Here is a 16,486-nt window from a genome sequence, read left to right as displayed (position 1 = left end):
AGAGCGCCACAGAAATACACATATGAACATAAAGATTTGCAAGCCAAAACACCCAAACTATCATGGCACATACATCATCCATCAATATTGGCACATATCCAGAACCAATTGTTCATGACTGCAAATAATTGCAAAGAAGAGGCTTGGATAACTTTTGCCAAGAATTTATAACCAATGAACTTTCTATATATACGAAGAAATAGTGGTTCGATAGGACCAAACCCCAATGCAGTATATTTTCACACAAGCAGCACATGCACATGCCTATAAATTACAATGAAGGGATGATCAAGTGGGAATTTGTTTTCCATTCAGCAATCCAAAACGACAAGAAGAAGCCATAACCAGTGTAGAATCCAAGTTATGAATTCAAGCACCATGCACATCCACTGTCAAGACACTTAAGAAACCAAATTTTGATCTGCAAAACCAAAAAGGTATCACATGCACAGTTAAAAACAGAATATGGCTCAAGACTACGCAAACTCGATAACATGTCAAAGTGGCGAACAGAGAGAAAGATAGATATACAACAAAAGCTAAGCCTGGACAGAAGCACATACGAAGTACCCAGTTTCTACAAACTAATTCCTAAACTACTTACAGGAGGAATACAAGACAAAAACGCACGGCCTACGTGCATCGGTGCATAGAGCCAAAGTTCTAAAACCCCTGTCTAGGCCAATACCACAAGTGCAACTCTGTGGCACCTAACATGACCTTACAAACATCAAAACCAACTATATATTTTTTCAATGTCATCATCCACTGGGAAGACGACAATCCGGAACTCAAGAGTGGGTAGCATGATAACCAGAAGATAATCACAGTTCGATTAGACGGCTTGTCATGGTGTTTCAGATCAACTACTGAACCAAACCAACGAAATCCACTTTGATCTGACCGAAATAGGGCAAACCTCTGTGGGCATTTGAAGTTTTAGATCTGCAAACCTCTGAAACCACACTTTTTACAAATGCATATACACTGAAGAGTAAGCAATTATACCTTTTGTCACCAAGGAACAGGGTTCTGTCATTGTTTTCCAGTATCCCTGCACCCTATTGATCACTGCACAGTGAACATATCTTTCAGAGAAAAAGGAAGAAATAGACATGACAAATTAGCCCAACTAATGAGTAAATCATTTTAAAAAAGACCCATTGGAAGCTGTATATCAATGTGTCCCCAGAAAAATGAGCCATTGGTGGCTTCACACTTCCTTAATAAACTGGTACATCAAATGTGGCACAAAAAATTCATCTTTGCAAGGATAACCCTGCCACCAAGCACATTATAAGAATTCAAATTGAACCCAAACATGTATACCAAATAAAAATTTCATAAAACCAGTCAAAAGTAAGCCTCTCCTACTCCAAATTCTCATAAGGAATTAGGGAATACACGCGCATGGTCAGCCATACCAAACAATGTATGGATCTTATAATGACAACTCATGAGTTGGCGAGAATGTATTAAAATTATAAGGGATAATCAACACCATCAACCATCCCACTAAGTAACCCAACAAAATGTTCACTTTTTAATCTACCTAGTGATCTAATTGATTACCCACCAATAGATCTAATTGATTTTTCCTGAGCTTTAAATAGGAAGCATTTGCCGCTTTCCTAATCAAAAGATAGGAGAGCAACCTATTGCAACAAATGAATTTGCAAACTTAGAGAACCCTATATTTCAACAATGTCTATTCAACCGTTTCTGACTAATGCAGCCTCCCTCAGGTCAGAATCACATACACTGTAAAATAACAGATCATCCGTGCCACGTTCCTGGGAAAAAAAAGATTACTCGTGCGTAAAGTCACCTCGCAAAACATATGAAGCAAAACTAAACGGATCAATATCTGGCACTATCTATAATATCCACCAAAATCAACCATCATCCCAAAATCTGCTTTTCTCACTTGAAGATAGGTAAAATAAGCATCACATTCCAGTCTTTTAAATTTTCCAAAACATTCAAAAGTCGGGCATACCTTCCAAATGGTGCACCGGTTTCCCTTGCCAAAATCGGTAGCCAGCAAAATACCTTCCGAACGCTGCACCAATTTTTCTTGCTAAAATCAATAACAATATTTCCTTTAAATTTGATGCTTCTAATTATTAATGGTAGCATAAGAGGAAAAACTAAAATTACTTCGAGCACGAAGAAAAAGAGAAAGACACAATAGAACACCCCACACACTGAATAAACCACAGAAAATAGCAAACAAATGAAATGCTGTAGAATGAACCCACCAAACCCGAAACCCACGACCGGAAAACCTAACATAGCTTCGATGCAGAAGGGAAATATTCAAAGAAATGTACCCACCACATTCATAACCACAAACAGTAATCACAAACAGCCCGACACTCGCAAACAAGCACAACCGACAACTCGGGGAAAAATAAAAGCAAACCCCCTAAAAACGCCGAATTTTACCAACAAAAAAAAACCCTAAACGAGAGATCCGAGAGCACTCACCTCATACCAGAGGACGATACAACAACCACTCGCACAGAAGAAGGAGCAAAGGAGAGAGAAAACATCAAAAAAGAGCAAGTACCAACCTTTTCGTGGCACAGTGCCCATACTGGAGGAGCTGATCATCGGTGAAGGAGGAGAGGAGGGAGCGTACGTCATCGGGGGTGAGTTGGGGGGGAGCGGCGATGAGGTTGGGTTGTTGGCTGTTGTTGTCGTCCATGGCTGGGGGTTTGTGGAAGGAATTAGGGCTTGGAGTGAAGCGGTAGAGGAGAGAGAGAGAGAGAGAGAGAGAGAGAGAGAGAGAGAGAGAGAGAGAGAAAATCTGTAGACCAAAAGTCTCCCCCTTTTTAACAGGCCCTCTAAGGAAGGTCCCCGCTGTAACTTATAATCGAGCAGTAACCTTTTGCCTCCTTGATATATGTACAGCCTGACAACTGCGTCGTGTTGCAATGGTATGCTCCTTTCCAAGGACTGCAAGGGGCGGGAGCAAATTCAGTTCCTTAGTTGCTTCCCCTATCAAGACGATCAGCCATGTTATAATTCACCTGGTACCATCCATTATCCTCTAATAAGGGTCAGTGTCATTTTCAAAACAACTGATCTAGTAGTCATGATATCATTCTACAGAAGCCATTTCTATAAGTGGGATCCTAAAGCACATTATTGAACATTATTATTTATGACACTGGCAGCATACGAGCAATTTACCTGCGGAAATTAGTGTATAGATTTACGTAGCATCGCATATAATCGTATCAAGTTTTCCTTTTTCCAGTCATTAACTGCACAGTGATCAACCAATATCTTCTACCAAGCTTTAACGAACTAAGGATTGCAATAGCATTATTGACAGATAACAAATATTGGTAGTTAAACAATCAGATAATGATATCAACAGATAATAAAAGTATTGGTGGGAAAGAACGCTACAATAGCATTATTGACAGGCTTCACAACAAATTGGAAATTTGGAATAGAAAAGAAGGGTAAACTAATTGAAGTACCACGCGCTCCCCAATCTTCTAGCTCTAAGCCAATGAGATTTTCAGAGAATGCCTGCCAATAAACAGTAGTTTTAATATAGGTATCAATGAAACCACAACTCCACCTATGAATTTTCCACATAATCAATGAAACCATGAAGAACACATACCTCTCACTGATAAGCCCTCATTAGTGTATATAAATGGGCTTATCGATACCAATTTTGTCCCTCTTTCGTGCATAATTTACTTTAATTAGTTGATATTGCGCGGAGTTGGTGTTTTTGGCCCTTACAGGTTAAATGTGGAAATAAGACGTTTTGAACGCTAAGGAGGACAACCCGAAAGCATCCAAAGAGCCAAGACCATGTGGCATCCCGCCACCGAGTCCCAAGGAGCATGTAAAGAAGGGTCGAAGGCTATTCGGGGCATCAAAGTGGCCGTTGGAAAGAAGAAAACAATTTGGAAGTTTTCTGCCAGCAATGTACCGGTATCGCGGATCTGTGATACCTGTACAACTCGGACAGATTTGGTTCAAAATGCTGAGAAACAAGACTTGTACCGGTATCGAGGTTTTGTGATACCGGTACAACCTGGAAAAAATCTGCGTTTTTGTACCCGACTGCACTTTGACTTGGGGGTATTTTGGACCTTTGTAACCCGACTTTGAGGGCCTATAAATACTTTCTAACCTCATTTTCGTAGGGTATCATTCAATTTTCAGCCCTAGGAACTTCTCTCTCTACCTCCCTCTCCTCTCAAACTCTTCATCTCTCTTCAAAGGAGATTGAAGAGTTGGGTTTTGAGGTATTTCGTCTTCATTAATGTTGTAGGTACGGTTGAGATCTTTCGTAATCTTAAGTTTATTTTCGTTTTTATCCATGAATCGTATTTATCTTTTTATGCTTGTTCTTCATTCTTGTTTTATGGTTGAGTAGTGATAAAGGCTTGGTCATGGGGTGATTTCTATCTCGTGACTTGGGTAGTTTAATGGCTTCTTTCATTTCTTGTACTTAATGTGGTTTGTGAATGGATTAAGTTCGTTTTTATGTAACAAAACCTAGGGTTGTTAACCTCTTTGATTATGTGTAGGCAAGGACTTGATCTCTTGCCACATATAATGCTTGGAGCTATGTCACTCTAAGTGTTTGCAAAAATGCCTCAAAGAACTTGTTAAGCTCTAATATTTGGTCTAAACCTAGAGATGTTAACTTCTTTGATTGGGTGTAGACAAGTCTTTTGGCACACCCAATGCTTAGAACCATGGCTCTCTTTGTGTTCGATAAAATGCCTAAACGAGTTTTCATCCATTTCCAAACCCCGTTGTATGAGTTAAACTTGATTTTCATGGTTATATCTTCCGAGTGGGATCAAATGACAATGACTCTCATTTGAGTTATCGAAGAGAAGCATTGAACGGCCTAAGTTATGGGCGGAATGAACCCCTAGACCTTGCCGCTTTTAATTTCTAGTCAATCTTTGTTTTCAATTACGTTAGGAGGTAGAGAGAATTTCACCACTCAAAAGTTGGCCGTCTCAACGCCAAATCTAAAGGTTGGCGGTCCTAACGCTAAAAACCCTTCGTAAAGCAAACCTTCCGGCCTAGCTCTATTGGCTCCCTGTGGATTCGACCTCGGACTTCCGAGTTTATTATGCTATAACCGACCTAGCCCTACGCTTGGGGCGCTTCTTATTGCAACACACTTTAAGGTCGCAAGCATTTTTGGCACCGTTGCCGGGGAATCAATTGGTAGCTAACTTGGAGGTATTGCTTTACACCGCACTGTAAGTATTCCATCTTTTGTTTTCAATTTTTATTTTTATCTTTGTAGTAGAATGGTGGCATCAAATGAGGAAATAGTCCTTCCTACTGCCAGTGTTTTTAGTGGTAAGCCAAACATGCTTCAAGTGTTGCCCCATTTTCATGGGTTAGCTTCTGAAAATCCATGTGCGCACATCGTAGAACTTGAGGAGCTTTGCATGAATGATAAAGTGGCCTTATTTCAGATATTTCCATCATCTTTGAAAGATAGAGCTAAGACTTGGTTTGATTCATTGAACCCAGGATCAATAGTTACATGGCAAGATATGGAAAATCAGTTTTTCAAAAAGTTTTCCCCAATTCATGAGACTCATATGCTGCTACATGAAATCGTAAATTTTTATCAACTTGATGAAGAGCCTTTTGCATGTTGTTGGTGGCGGTTTAGATATCCCATACTCTATTGGTCGCAGCATTGCTGTGAAACAAGGCACCTTATTCCCATTTTCTATAAAAGTTTAAATTCTACAACGCGACAGCTTGTAGAAAAGATGGTTGATGGTGTATTTTTGGATAAAACCGTTAATGGAAGTTGGGATTACTTTGATCAATTGGCCGAAAATTCTGAATCTTGGGTTAATGATGTCAATGTTGAAGAGGCCAACTTAAATGTTGAGGAAGAGGAAATAAAGCCACTTGTCATTGTTGAAGAGGTTGGTTTAGGTTTGAAAAAACTCTCGGAGTTAGAATGCCTTGATGAGTTTAATGTCCAATGTTCTCCTCGTGAGAATTCTGTAGATGTTGTCGGCACTCCTGTTGAGTCTCCACCATTCCAAGATTTTGAGGGAGTGGAACTAATTGATTTTCTTGGTGTTGATGACTTTGATGTGGTTTACCATCCTTACATTGTAGATTTTGTCAACAGGCTGAAAATCAATCTAGTTTGGAATGCGCACTTGGTTGAACTTAAATTTTTAAAACGAATTCGGCAATTACTTTACTCAAAGTATCTATTTTTGTGGTATGGCCGAATTCAATTTTTGACCAAGATTTTGGAGTGGAGTGATGTGCTCATGGTAATAGCTCTTGATGACATATTCAATGTTCGAAATCCATGTTTGGCTGAAAATGTTTGAACTTGGCATTTTTTTTTTCTTTCTTTTTCTCTTTTGATGGTCTGGTATAGCCACCTGTCTCTAACTCAAAGTTGTTGTATGACTCATTCTACAACGCTTTGAGTGAGAGATGGGGAGAAAAGTAGTACTCGTTCAATCACGTGACGATTCGGTGGATTTAAATACTTGTTCATAATAATTTTTGTTGCCGGGCTACCTTGAGCCGGCGGTACTAATGTCATTTGTCTCTTAGTAGGTAGTCGGTTCTTAAGTCTTTTGCAGGGCAACACGCTACCGCACCAGCCTTGGTAGTTTGGGTCTAGAAGCCGGGGTGAGTGAGGCATTCAGGAGCCCTAAGCATGGGTGCGACTATGTGTCGCGGTTGTAAGCCCAAGAAAGCTCCGGTGATGGCCTTGTGCGACTAGCTATGGTTCCGAACGTGGGGCCGAAAGAGTGGGCCTTGGAAGCGGTTTCGATGATGAATAGAGGCGATGACCCAAAATCCTCCAATTTGGTCGAGGTATAGGGTGGTTGACATTCCATCCCGTCGGTACTTTTGTTCTATCCCTTTCCTTATTTTTATGCTTTTTGCATTGAGGACACTGCATATTTCAAGTTGGGGGGGATGGTTTATGCGTTTAGTTTATTTTCTCGGTTTTGCATAGAAAATTTAAAAAAAAAAAAATTGTGCAATTTTCCCTTGTAATTAGTGATTTCAAGTGCTAGATACCTTGTTTATGCTCAATTTTCTCAAATAATGGCAAGAGTCGTGCACCCCTTCGAATTTGGTTATGTGTTGAATCCATGTGCAAGCATATATATGAACTTTGTTGAACAAATTGAGCTCCAAGTTGTGTCGAGTAGTATGCATCGCCTAGAGTTGAAGTTCGTTTTGAAGCATCCCATGCTTGTTGGTCTCTTTTTCCGCACTTGCGTGAATAATATCTGTTTGTTCATACTTGAGTAGTTTAGATATCTTTTATGCATCATATGGGAGTTGATTGGCATACGTAGGAAATGATACAAGGCAATTTTTGCGTGATAAAACCACAAATGTGTCCCCTCGTTCCAAATTGTTGAACCGTAGTCCGAGTCTCCGTTTTTGTTCAAACTTAGGTAACCGGATGGTTGGAGGGTTGCGTGAAATTGTGTTTCAATGATCTAAGGTGGTTTGGGGTGGTGTGAATGTGACAGAAGTGGTTGGGATGCAAAAGGGCGAAGAATTGATATGTGATTCCCTATCTCTCCTCTCCCACTACAAAAGTTAAAGCCCAAATTTTCATCTTCCTCTCCAAAGCTCTTGAAATTGGCCCCTTAATCTCCCTCACTACAAAGCTCACCTCAAATGACCTTATTCTTCAAAGAAAAATCAAAGAAATGCTATGAAAGAGCAAACTCTAATTCAAAAGAGGGGTGACGATTATGATGAGAGGATTGATTAGACCTCCGGGCTAGCATATATTTTGGATGAGAAAGAGTCCAATGAGGAGGGGGAGTTCGAAGCTCAATACTGTGAGGAGCCGGATGAGGAGGACGACTAAGTGTGGTGGAGTCGGTGGTAGTAATTCTAGTATGACTTAATTAGTAGTTTTTCTTTATTTTTCATAACTTTGTTTGGTGTTTGGCTGGCAAGTGGCTGTGTCTTGGGTAGTTTAAGGGATGGTAGTGGCCAAGGGTAGTTGAAACCAAGCTAAAAATTTATGGCCGCTACCCTTTTTGTTTCCCTTTTCTTGGCACCAAGGTCATTATAAGCTACTAAAGTCCTTAGTTGATCTTAATGTACGCTAGTCTAACTCCTTTTGATGCATGATCGATATTTAATGCTAATTTAGTGTGGAATTTCCCTTAGCTCAGTTTGTTTGTGAATAATTGCTTAGCTCTCTTTGTCGGCGCTCTTTTGATTAGCACGCATAGCTTTTTGTCTCTTGCTATTGCGATTCTTGCTAGCGCTTATCATGGGATGTTCTAGTATATTGCTTTGTGCAAGTTCATATCAAAGTACGCTCTTTTGAGTCCTGGAATTGAAATTCAAGGTGGATGTGTGTTGCTTGGCCGTTGGCATAATTTGTTCACCTTAGTTCATTGTATGCATGTGCGTGGGTTGCATGTGATTGAGTTCGAAGGGGTGTTGATTGTGGACTCTTGTCGTGTCTTATGTTGAGTATAGTATCGTATGTTGTTTCAAGGGTAGATTGCACAGCATTAGTTAGATGCTTTTTGTTTAAGTTTGCTAGGGACTAGCAAAGTCCAAGTTGGGGGGTGTGATAAGCCCTCATTAGTGTATATAAATGGGCTTATCGATACCAATTTTGTCCCTCTTTCGTGCATAATTTACTTTAATTAGTTGATATTGCGCGGAGTTGGTGTTTTTGGCCCTTACAGGTTAAATGTGGAAATAAGACGTTTTGAACGCTAAGGAGGACAACCCGAAAGCATCCAAAGAGCCAAGACCATGTGGCATCCCGCCACCGAGTCCCAAGGAGCATGTAAAGAAGGGTCGAAGGCTATTCGGGGCATCAAAGTGGCCGTTGGAAAGAAGAAAACAATTTGGAAGTTTTCTGCCAGCAATGTACCGGTATCGCGGATCTGTGATACCTGTACAACTCGGACAGATTTGGTTCAAAATGCTGAGAAACAAGACTTGTACCGGTATCGAGGTTTTGTGATACCGGTACAACCTGGAAAAAATCTGCGTTTTTGTACCCGACTGCACTTTGACTTGGGGGTATTTTGGACCTTTGTAACCCGACTTTGAGGGCCTATAAATACTTTCTAACCTCATTTTCGTAGGGTATCATTCAATTTTCAGCCCTAGGAACTTCTCTCTCTACCTCCCTCTCCTCTCAAACTCTTCATCTCTCTTCAAAGGAGATTGAAGAGTTGGGTTTTGAGGTATTTCGTCTTCATTAATGTTGTAGGTACGGTTGAGATCTTTCGTAATCTTAAGTTTATTTTCGTTTTTATCCATGAATCGTATTTATCTTTTTATGCTTGTTCTTCATTCTTGTTTTATGGTTGAGTAGTGATAAAGGCTTGGTCATGGGGTGATTTCTATCTCGTGACTTGGGTAGTTTAATGGCTTCTTTCATTTCTTGTACTTAATGTGGTTTGTGAATGGATTAAGTTCGTTTTTATGTAACAAAACCTAGGGTTGTTAACCTCTTTGATTATGTGTAGGCAAGGACTTGATCTCTTGCCACATATAATGCTTGGAGCTATGTCACTCTAAGTGTTTGCAAAAATGCCTCAAAGAACTTGTTAAGCTCTAATATTTGGTCTAAACCTAGAGATGTTAACTTCTTTGATTGGGTGTAGACAAGTCTTTTGGCACACCCAATGCTTAGAACCATGGCTCTCTTTGTGTTCGATAAAATGCCTAAACGAGTTTTCATCCATTTCCAAACCCCGTTGTATGAGTTAAACTTGATTTTCATGGTTATATCTTCCGAGTGGGATCAAATGACAATGACTCTCATTTGAGTTATCGAAGAGAAGCATTGAACGGCCTAAGTTATGGGCGGAATGAACCCCTAGACCTTGCCGCTTTTAATTTCTAGTCAATCTTTGTTTTCAATTACGTTAGGAGGTAGAGAGAATTTCACCACTCAAAAGTTGGCCGTCTCAACGCCAAATCTAAAGGTTGGCGGTCCTAACGCTAAAAACCCTTCGTAAAGCAAACCTTCCGGCCTAGCTCTATTGGCTCCCTGTGGATTCGACCTCGGACTTCCGAGTTTATTATGCTATAACCGACCTAGCCCTACGCTTGGGGCGCTTCTTATTGCAACACACTTTAAGGTCGCAAGCACTCACTTAGGGTTTCTAAGAACAATGATTACAGAATCGCCTCAGAGGAACAACTTGCTAATGAACCGATCTTTGTTAACTGGGTGAGGTTTCTTCTTACCTTTCCCAATCTTTGGTACCTGAGCAAAAAACATAGAGTTTACAAGTGGACCTTCAATAGTATTCGGTACTATAAAAGTATTGACAAAGTAGAGGAGGAGTTCTGATGTGATGCATAGAACTAACCTCTGTCCACATCTCACGAACATTTTCCAACACCATGTTGCAATGCCGATCAAATGCTCTGATGCGTCCCAGAAGCTTCTTGTTGTTCCTGCAGTTGGTAATCGTAGAAAATAGGGCATAGCAAAAATTAAAGTCAGGTAGCGTATATAAACAAACACACAAACATAAACAAACCACAGCACACACTCAATGCAAGAAGGAATTGTAGCCCAATAGCCTGTACGCCAGGAAGTTTGAAGATGCTGAAATTTTGACATGGCTGTTAATTTTGATGTTCACAACACCAAAGCCCCCGTACAAGCAGTAGCAATAATATAGACGCATTAAAGGCATGAATTTAAAGCCGGAGAACGCAAAAGTCCTCATCCAGCAATGTCAGCATCGTTCGTAGCCATACTCGAAAACCCTCCAAAAATTGATCATCATGCACACAGCAAACTATGTCACTAACAGATTGTCAATCGGAGATTTTATTGCATCATTCAGACATATGTATTCTCAATTCACGACACAGGAAACCTAATCATCTCAAACGACAAGCCTCGCGAGCTTTCCCATCTCGATTGCTAAAGATTTGTTGGCAATCTTGTCATCGACATGGTCAAGTCTTCAATTCCTTCGAAATCGTAACTAAGCAGGTGGGTACACGATCAGTACATACATGGAAGAATTACAATTATAAGCTGCCCTGTGTTAAGTTTCTAGCTTTCTTACATTACTGCCCAACAAAAATATGTACTTATTGGTTTACATATTTCTGAAATCTATCTTTGAGATTTCGTGTTAATAATACTTTGACTCATAGAACAACGAAACAATAATTGTGATGTCAAGAGACAAATTATATTTGAGTTTCTATTGGTACATCAAAACAGGTATGCAGAACAACAAACAGACTTTAAAATAAGCACAAAGGAAAAAATGAAACCCGAGATTGAGTATGCATAACTCAAAAGGAACATCCACCTTTATCTGTTTTGTCTGTATTTTACATTGATTTGGTTGACAAGGTAGATTACATCAACTTCATGAACCATATTTTTACCATCAATTATTACCCTCGGATAGATGGTATCGCGTTCAACTACCATTTGTACTCCTAGTGTGACAAGGAGGACAATGGAGAATCCTTCACTTTCAACTCAAATTCACTGTATTGACCCAAAAAATATTTAAAACTCAAATTCACTAAATTCAATTAGAAACTTGATTATGAATTTGATGTTTTTCGTTGTTCGGGTAAATGGATATAGTCCTTGGTTCCTTACTGAGATCATTTATTTTGCATTTTGTGTAGTTGGTGTGTGTAGTTTAAAGTAGACAAACTGAAACCGCAATCGAAAACCGGAGGAGCATAGGGTGGTCTGTCGTCTTCTCGACACCAGAAAACCCAACCGGCGACGTGGGTTTCTCTCTAATGTCGTCCTCCAATCGAGACCAGTTGAGCTCTGCGCGCAAGTACTTGTCGAAATCTTCAGGAAACTCTTCTCTCTCCACAATGCTACCAAAGCCCTAATCAATGAAATCGTAATCTAAAATTAGGGCTTTCGAAGATTGGGGGATTTAAAAAACTACGGCATTCGATGAAATCCAAACCCAACCTACTTGAATATTGGGGGATTTCACATCCATTGGAACAAAATACCCAATGCCTTCACTTTTCAGATTTAGAGGAACCCTAAAATTACTGATTATCAAAACTCAAAGAAACCCCAATCAGTAGAGCATGGTATACAACAGCAGTTTTGGTAATTAATTAAAAAAAAATCTTTTTGTACCTTGAACCTCAGCACTTCGACCCAGACTTTAAGATCATACGTCGGCCGACAAGGTTCAACATCGAGACAACGCCAGGAAACCGATCGCCTATGGGGCGGCGTCGGTGAGGGCTTCGGTGGTGGTGAGACAGAGAGGCGGCGTCGACGGTGGTGGATCTATCGTCTGCGTTGGCGCGGTGATGAGAGAGAGAGTGCACATGATTTGTGAGGAGATCGTGAGGCGGCGGTGAGAGGCCATGGGAGTCACGAAGAACAATCCCAGAAGATAGAGGGAGAGAGGGTGAGATATAGAGAGAGGCCATGGGAGTTGTCATCTGCCAGAAGATTCGAGAGGGAGACACCGATGGAGTAAAGGACGGTAGAAGCTGCAAAGTGGCCTTATATTGTTCACTCTTTTTGCCTGGGCAATCCGTAAAATGGTTGAAATTAAAGGGTAAATTGGTGCCAAATTGAAAAAACCTCCGAAAAACTCCTCCTTTATATATAGGAGGAGGATTATGACAAGTTTCCCTCAAAATGTTCTACCCAAAATCATTTCTAGCAACTAGTGGAATCTCACGTGCGTTGCACATGGTAATTTTTCCCTTATTTTTCAGTGTTAGTTCATTGGTCTTCTACGGCACTCATTTTTATGAATATCATTTTTGGTGAATGTCATTGTAAAGTTCAATGAGTGCCATTGTTGTGTCTTGGGGAGGCTATATATATAGTTCGGAAATACAAGTAACATACTCAAATGTCACATAAAATGTATTTATCATTTTCAAGAAACATATCCGAGCTCAAATCAAAAAAGTAATAGAGACATTGTTGGATATACCTCATCTTTTGCATGAATGATCTCTTGAAGTTTGTAAAGCAACAATGAGTTGGATTTCTGCTGGATGGAATTGACAACATGAAGAACCCATCTTGAACCACATACACGAACAAAGGCGCTCATACAAAGGAAGATATGGACATGGGACCTGACAATTCTGTCCATAAAATCAAGATACAGACACGGTAGCTAGGGAGAGGGAAAGATAATAAATTTTACACAATTTAAGGAGGAAAAAAGAAAACTTCTTCTTAAATGAAACATTATAGGAGGGAGGGAAAAATCCATAGGGTGATCATAGCTTGGATTTTGGACAGTTTACCATTCCAGAGAGAGAGAGAGAGAGAGAGCTGTTCGTGACATTGCCAGAAGTGGTAAGCTTTGTGTTTTTTTTTTCCCGACAGAATTTAAAATTAAGATTTTGGGGTGGTTTCGAATCGATTACTAATTTAGAGCTAACACACCATCACAAGATCAGGTAATAAAATAAGCACAGCAACATAGGCTATCTATATTGGTGGCCATGGGCCGGGCTTGCTTACCCCGTCCCATAAATAGTCATTCCCATTTGATTTGTCTTGCTTTAGAAGGTCAACAAATTTATTTTCCAAGGAGAGAAACTTTTTCGATTCCTCTCGTCGAGACAAATCAATAACACACAAAAGTTTGGCGCAAAACTAACAAATGCAAAAAAAATTTAAATAAGGACAACTTCCAAATTTAAGTTAAGTTCAAGAGAACGGAGAGCCACCCTGCGATCTGGATACAGAGAGATAAAAGAAAAGAAAAGAAAAGAAGAGTTGTGCGGGATTCGTACATGTTGTTTTGGCCCTACTATGGAAAAATAGTTGAGACACTATTGGCGGTTTATCACGGGCATTGAATAATAGTATTTATTTCTCTTATACGGGTCTGTGCAAGCTTGTTTGTAACGATCCTGAATTTTGGTCAATAAAAATTTTGTTAAATATTTAAATTTTATTTAAATTACTTATTTTCTCTTGAGTGTTATATGATTTCTTATTAATATTCGTCGTAGTTAAATTTTGGTCATTGGTTAAACTCTTGACTAGAAAAACCCACGTGACCAATTTAGTTAATTTCCAACCGATTACTTGGAGGAACCAAGCAACCGACTTACCTAGTTACTAGATGAACCTTTTGGACCTTTTGAAACTTTTGAACCTTTTGCTTTTACCCATTGGTCCATAATGGTTAGGGTAATTTTTGTCCATTGGATAATAAACTTTTTATTATAAAAGTACATGTAGTCTTTCAAAATCTTATTTTAAAATAAATGGTACTTGTACTCTTTTGTCCAATGGTTATTAACCGCAAAGGAAATTATTACCCATTGGGTAATAACCGTTAGGGAAGTTAGTGACCCTTGGATAATAGAGTCTTTTGACTAAATAAAGTACCGATGTGACTAGAGAATCTTTCAATAAAGTAGATTTGACTAGTCAACCTTTTCAACTCTAGAAAATTACTTATTTTATTTCCTTTTATTAATTTGGTTTTATTCTTTGTCCTTTGGACAATAAAAGTTAGGGGAATTATTATCCATTGGATAATAGAAACCCAATTCTTTATATTAAAAGGGTTTAATGAAAGATTTAAACAAAGTACTATGATAAATATTTTGAAAAGCACTTTTAATTATTTTTTCTAATAAAAATTTCCTAGTAGCTATTGACCATTGGACAATAAATGTTAGGGTATTTATTATCCATTGGGTAAAAGAGTTATTCTTTTAACTAGTCTTTTTTTTTCTTCTTAAAAACCCATGTGATGAAGTACCCATATTTTAATTTGAAAGTACTTATTAGCCTTAGTAGCCTTTAAGGCCTAAGATTTTCCAAAGTACTCATTTATTATTTTGTATTGGGGTTTTGTACCCAATTGAATTTAATTATTGGGGAGTTAATCTTCCTAGATTACAAAGTACCCTAGTTTATTTATTTAAAGAGGCATGTGCCTAATTGGATTTCTTTAATAGGTATTTGATTTTGGAAATCTTATACTTTGTACCTTTCTTATTCTTTCTTGCATTTGTGTATATATATATATATATATATATATATATATATATGTGTGTGTGTGTGTGTGTGTGTGTGTGTGTGTGTGTGTACTTGAGAGAGAGAGAGAGAGAGAGAGAGAGGAGGAGGAGGAGGAAGGAGAAAGGAAGGTTGGTTGTACCATGCTTGATTTTTCCTTGATCTTTGTTCATCCTTGGAGAATCTTTTCCCTAACCAAACTTAACTCCCCATTTGTACTTCCATATTTGTTTTATGACCAAATCTTGTACCATTGTCTCCTTCTTTCCAAACAAATCTCCCAAAGATGAAATCCAATGACTAAACCTAGCCTTGCAAGCTACCTTATTAGGCCTAAGTCTATTTTTTGCCTAATGACAACCTATGATGGACTATTATGACACAATCCTAGCCTTTATTAGCCTTAGACCTTGACTACAAGCTAAACCTAGATTATAATTACCTAGATTCACCTAAAAAGCCTAAGATCTTAGTTGATTACATAGCCTTACACCTAAGATTTGGATTGGACAAGCTATGACTTGGTTGAAAGGTTGATTTGATGACTTAATGGATCAAATCCATGGAGGATTTAGAGAGAGAGAGAGAGGGCCGGCCATAGAGAGAGGGGAAGAGCCAAGAATTTTGCCTATAAATAGCACCACATGCTTCTCATTCAACTCACACCTTCACCTAGCAACTTCTCTCTCTAGAAAAATTGTGTCCTTTCTTTGTTCTTTCTTTTGTTCTTCATGTTCTTGAGTAGTTCTTGAGTTCTTCAAGAAACTCAACCTAGGCCGCCACTAAACCGCCACTCGACCACCCTCTCGATCCAAAAGTAGAGTAGTGATTAGTCAAGTAGAAGTTTCGAGAGAAACCTTTCTCTTTCGAAGCTACCGGAGACCACCGTAGGAAGTTACTCCGTCCGACCACCGACGTACCTTCCGTAGCCGACTACCGCCTAGAAGAACTGTAAGGAAATCCTTACTTACGTCCTAAATACTTACTTCCTATTTACTTACTCAAGTATAAAGTAGGTTATCTTTATTTACGTACTTATCGTTTGTTTAGAAATATTGTATTTCGATCTTTAAGATGATTATGAGTATGTATATATAAGTTGCTTGTATTACTTGTGGTATGTGATAAAGCATAAGTGATTTCACTCCAAAGACGTCCGTACATGTGGTGTTGTGCTTTGAATAAAGCATAAGTGATACACTCCAAAGGCGTCCGTACATGTGGCGTTATGCTATAAGTAGTAATTGAGCATGATGAGTAATATAGAATTGGATGATCTTGTTAGGATGATTCTTGCTTACGTTTGTCCTACACCACGGAGTATATGTATGTAACGTGACACGAAAATCAAGAGAATAGAGACATGGCACCTAGGGTGTGTTAACGAAGATAAAAATGTGTATCCGAGAGAGGAAATATTTTGAAACAACATAATGATCGGTTTTGGATAGC

General features: G+C 39.1%; 1 long non-coding RNA gene across 1 annotated transcript; it reads right to left on the bottom strand.

The window, feature by feature from the left end:
- Nucleotides 1-36: 36 nt before the first annotated feature.
- Nucleotides 37-12,557, bottom strand: LOC131308463 (uncharacterized). The gene is made up of 6 exons (XR_009194439.1): nt 12,158-12,557; nt 11,712-12,057; nt 2,577-3,546; nt 2,000-2,062; nt 1,009-1,071; nt 37-421 (listed from the first exon to the last, which is right to left on the bottom strand). It is a non-coding gene; the product is annotated as an uncharacterized LOC131308463 (long non-coding RNA).
- Nucleotides 12,558-16,486: the final 3,929 nt, after the last annotated feature.

Source organism: Rhododendron vialii, chromosome 11a, assembly GCF_030253575.1.
Source record: "Rhododendron vialii isolate Sample 1 chromosome 11a, ASM3025357v1".
In the NCBI taxonomy this organism is placed as follows: Eukaryota; Viridiplantae; Streptophyta; class Magnoliopsida; order Ericales; family Ericaceae; genus Rhododendron; species Rhododendron vialii.
Note: the sequence above shows the minus strand (reverse complement) of the source record. Positions and strands in the feature narration are given on the sequence as shown.